This window comes from Malaclemys terrapin, chromosome 2, assembly GCF_027887155.1.
Source record: "Malaclemys terrapin pileata isolate rMalTer1 chromosome 2, rMalTer1.hap1, whole genome shotgun sequence".
NCBI lineage: Eukaryota > Metazoa > Chordata > Testudines > Emydidae > Malaclemys > Malaclemys terrapin.
This window is the reverse complement of record NC_071506.1, coordinates 58,059,319-58,064,992: the sequence shown is the minus strand read 5'-3', so window position 1 is coordinate 58,064,992 and position 5,674 is coordinate 58,059,319.

Genomic DNA, 5,674 nt, shown 5'->3' with positions numbered 1-5,674 from the left:
TATTTCGAGCCCCTTCGCAGTCCCAGAAAGCCCAAAATGCAGCAGAAGCAACAGTTACACATTTCTAAGTGTTATTTCTTTAAAATAATGATCATAGGGTAAATTAGCTGAGTCCTCTCGATAGAAGTAGAGAGCACTGCAGAAATCAGAGGAAAGGTTAGTTTCCTAGCCAACGTTGGTTAGATGAAAAGAGGAACCACTCCTTTTGACTTCCATCTTCGTATGTGCAACGTCAAAAACCATGACAGGTCACGTATAACCCTCAGAGAAGAACGTATTGCCATTTCTCCAATTAGTTGATTTTAACCCATAAAAAGCTTTAGTTTGGGGTCATCACTTAGACGTCAACTCCTCTCTCAGTTGAGATGTTAAATAGAACAGCCTTTCTAGATAAATGTTAAAAACTGCCATCCTTGCAGTAATGGCTCCAAACTCTAGGATTCATCCCCCTCCCCACTCCAACAGAACTCAAGTCTGTGCACTTTCAGAGCTATTTACACAGGTATTTTCTGAGTGGAAGTGTCTTAATTTAAGCTTGTGGAAAGTCTAATTATTTGTGTTAATTGATCATGATGCGACTAGAGTTCTGGATAGTGCAGTTTTATAAGCTGAAATAAAAACTTCACATTAATAAGAGAATAACTTTCCTTTGAAGTAATTAAGTTGCTTACTAGTAACTGCAATTCTCCAATTACTTTCCTCTGCTTCATTAATCTGGGACTGTTTGAAGAACATACCAAGTGAGAAGGGTTGATGTATACTACATTTGGTAATGGGATCCAAAAATAGGCTTAGTGATTTTAAAATGTTTTTGAGTCATGTACAGTTCAGATGGAACTAGTTACTCTTTGGGGCTAGCAAACAGTAGGAAGTCTACAGGAAGAACCAAGCACTTTGAAAATTTAATAAAGCAGATCGCAGAGAATTCCACCTAGAGTTGCTTTTAAAATAGACAGACACAAATAAGCAAAGAAGGTGTTTAGGAAACTTGCGGAATGAGCCTTTGGCTCTTCTGGAGTGTGAAATATCTTTGTTACAAAACATTGCACCACACACTTGGTAAGGTTCAAGGCCTTTTTCTGCAGCAGCCATGAGTCAAGAAGCAGAAAGTCACAGCCTCACGTTCCATCTAAATTTAAACAAAACAACGAAATATCAGTCTGTTAAGAAGCCAATCCTGTACGAATAGTGCCCACCACCAGATAAAGAAACAGATCTTAAGATGTTTAAAGAAAACGTTGTTTGATAGCATTCTGTCAAGGAATCGCTTATCAACAGTTGTGGTTGTGAAATCTCTACTTCTTTATTGTTTTGCCTTTATGTCCCTGCTTCTCTATCGTTTATTTGTATGGTTTCTGTCTGGTTTTTTTTATTGGTGTCTGTTGCATAACTAGTTTTGTAAGATTCAAATCAACTAAGGTGCTAGGGTATGATTGAGTAAAGAATTATTTCACAATGTGTTAGGATTGGTCAAAGAATTATTTTGTATTATAATACAGGGGTAGGCAACCTGCGGCACGCAAGCTGATTTTCAGCGGCACTCTCACTGTCCAGGTTATGGCCACCGAGCCGGGGGGCTCTGCATTTTAATTTAATTTTAAATGAAGCTTCTTAAACATTTTAAACACTTTATTTAATTTACATATAACAATAGTTTAGTTATATATTAGACTTATAGAACGAGACCTTCTAAAAATGTTAAAATGGATGACTGGCACGCGAAATCTTAAATTAGAGTGAATAAATGAAGACTCGGCACACCACCTCTGAAAAGTTGCCGACCCGTTATAATAAAATGATTGGTTAAAGTATAGCTAAGCCAGACTCAAGTTTCACGATATAAACTGAGATCCAAGAAAACCAGCTGGGAAGGAAAAAGGAAAAGGTAAAGAATAAGAAGGAAAGACCTGGAAGAAAAACGACTATTCACCTGCAAGACAGCCTGAGAACAGAAGCTGCTAGAATCCTATGCACAAGCATGATGTGAAGCAACCAGGTGAGAATGACCTTGCCTGGTCAACAGGGAATGTAAGCCTGTGTGATCAGGATTGGTGAGCATAGCATAGCATGCTTAGCATGTGTATTATGCTTGGTGATTGTTAATAAGATATTACTGTATAAGTCTCTTCCGCTGGTAAAAGGTCCTGCAAACCTGCGGACTGTTATGCCGTGAGCCCTTGGAAGGGTAAGGGTGGGTGCCCTGGAGTGTGGGATTATGCCGTGAGCCCTAGGAAAGGATAAAGGTAGGTGTCACCTAGAGTGTGTGGGTAACAACCTGGATGGATTATTTGAAGATGAACTCCATTAGGACAATTACCCTATGGACTTTAAATGCCTAGGGCAGTTCATGACCGTTCAGCATTGGTCTTACATTCCTATTTTCTGTATAAAGAGAACATTTTAAGTCCAGCTACAGAGAAGAGCTGGTTTTCAGACAGAACACTGACAAAGGAATAAAATTTGCAAGAATATATTTAAGAGGTATCCAAATCCATAGGAGATAGAACAAGAATTTAGGCTGGAAATGAGTACAATTTTCTCTTTATCGGATATATGGGAACTTACAATTAACACAGACAAAGCGTAAAGGTCTCCTGCAGCCTAGGAACAAAGTTGTATTAGGGACAGGACCAGACTAGATGATTGCATAGGTCTTGCCCATCTCTAACGTCTGTGATTCCATACCTATGAAAGAATGGACAAACATCCGGATCTTTCCCCACCCTAATTCTTCACAGACATACTCCATCCTGTTAGCCATTTGCTCAGACTCACAAATGTAGCCCAACCTCATAAATCACAGAGGACCTCAGAGTTTTCTCTGCTCCAGGATCAGCAAATCTGGTCTTCCAGCTCAGAGCCGCAGAAACTAAGCAGGCTAAAAAAAGTGGATAACTTCTTGCACCTGATTTAGGTTAGGACAGTGATTCCCAAACTTGTTCCACTGCTTGTGCAGGGAAAGCCCCTGACTGGCTGGGCCTGTTTGCTTACCTGCCACAGCTGCAGGTTCGGCTGATCGCAGCTCCCACTGGCCGCGGTTTGCTGCTCCAGGCCAATGGGAGCTGCTGGAAGCGGCGCGGGCCGAGGGACGTACTGGCCACTGCTTCCAACAGCTCCCATTGGCCTGGAGCAACGAACCGTGGCCGCTGGGAGCCGCGATCGGCCAAACCTGCGGATGCGGCAGGTAAACGAACCGGCCTGGCCAGCCAGGGACTTTCCCTGAACAAGCAGTGGAACAAGTTTGGGAACCACTGGGTTAGGAATAGAGCAGAACAAGGGGGAAAAAATTACAATTTCCAACCATATTTGTAAGACATGTTGCTAAGTCTGCACTAACTTACTTTGCTCAGGTTTTGTAAATTCCAGACTGCAACTGAAGAGACAAATACAGAGATCATGATTTGGAAGTCAGAAATTTAAGCAACCGAGAGTTCTCTGAGCAAAGCAAAAAGGATCTTAATACATGAATTAAGAATGGGTGGCAGCAGACTGGAAATAGAGACATCAGGATCATATAGTCTTGGCATCTTGATCAGAATACTTTTCAAAAGACTATGGAGAGAAAACAAAAGCAATTACTTCTATAGTAAATCAGAAATACATTCTTCAAGATACTACTTGACCTTTCCTAGTTACAAGTCAGACAACTACTGCTAGCTTTCAGCACATTAAAATAAATAAAAAAATAAATAAAACTGGGACTTCCCATTACCAGATAAGAAAATGACCACTCAGAGGGGTGAATTTGGAAATGCAGACCTTCTGAAAATTAAAAGCCTTTCATGAACATCCATCAAGAATGAACAATGTTAGTAACCTGTACTAACAGACATAAGTACATACCTCTGCAGAGGATTTTGGAGGTGAAGCCAAAGTTTACACTTTAAGGTGTAAATCTCAATCATTCTGTAAGACACTCAGAGTTCAAGGAATAATTTCTCTGGAAACCAGTTGATATTATAAACCTCAGGCTCCAATAAATCACTTAAGGGAAAGCTCTAAATAATTATGTTCAGAATGGTAGCTAGTTAAATAAAAGGGATTCATGCATCAGTAATCAGAACCTATGTTTCACTTCTGCTGACAGAAGATTCCACTCCTCAAAATTCCTCTGGGTGAAATTCTATTGCCTGTGATATGCAGGACATCAAACTAGATGGTCATGATCATTCCTTCTCATCTCAAGATCTCTGGGGGGAAAAAGGTTACCAGGAGGTTGAGAGCTCTCTTTATGACTCCCCAGATAGTACCAACATGGCCAAAAGAGGGCAAACTCTCAGATGACAGTTTTGGAATCACACATGATTAGTGGTTTTAAACATTCTTCCCCCCTCAAGTACAATCTTTGAACAAGGCACAACACTCAAAGAATGTCCTGGTGTTAAACATCAGACATAAAGCACGCTGGTCCATGGAATGGAGATTTTACATGTATATTTATCACTTTTTGAACTCTGATCTTACAGTTTTATGATCAGATGTGATGGAATCTTTTTGCCCTAGACAGCTTTTTAACTTTTTATTTTTAAAAACCAAAACATGACGTAGCTATTTCCATAACAATACAAATTTCAGGGTATACAACCCCATAACAGGGCTACTACTGTAACAAGGTCCATGCTTGCCTGCAATTCTAAGCAGGGGGGGGAGCTGTTGAAGCAACTGCATCAAGAATTAAGAGTCATGTTATACAAAATTTACAATAATTCATGTAAAAATAGCTATACATTATTTAAGAGTGGATAATTAAGTGCAGCCCAAATTTTGTATCAGTATACAAAACAAAAAAATTATAAGGAACTAAAGGGGAAAAGAAAGACAGTGAATGCAGTTTTTATTGTTATTTTGTTGGGCTCAGTTTAATATACTCAATTTATAATTGTAGGTATTTTGTTTCGCTGAGCTTAACAGATTTCTCATAAGGGCTCCTATTTATCAATAAGTGGTCTAACAAAAGCTATCTAACTAGCAATTTCATTTAAGGTAAACTATTAAGTACGTTTTTCTGGAATGCAATGAGCTGGACTTATATCTATTACAGACTACAAAGATATGAATGCAAATATTAATTGCAGATTCAACTGAAAATTTAATTATTTGGACAAACCTTTGCACTTAAAACTATGAAAAACAGGAAAAATGCAAATTAAGTTACAATGGTCCTAATGGGAGCAAAGATCACCAATAGTTCAATTTTTAAAAACTTTGTAGCTTTTAAATATATATTTTTTCATCTCTCTCTCTCTATAGATATAGATATATGCAATACACTGAACTGTTTCCCAATAAGAGATGGAAACAAACAAACAAAAAAGTTTGCCAGAACTTGATTTGTCTAAATAAATCCCCTCCCCACAAAGCATTAAAATATATCCTAAATTAAAAATCTGACCCATTTAAAAAAAAATGCAATCTAAAAATCAGAGACAAAATGAGTTTTCAAAGCAGGGCTATGTCACACTAGTACTCTGCGATATGCACATGTATAAGCACAGTTATGAGTTATTTTATTACCTTAAAGTAACGCTATGCAAATCACTCCTCTGTACAACACATTCTCTATTTTCCACTTTTCAAGAGCTAAAGCTACATCAGAAAGATTTTGTTCCTTACAAGTATTTTATACAAGAGATTTCCAGCCAACATAGACAATAAGACACTGCAATGATTCCAA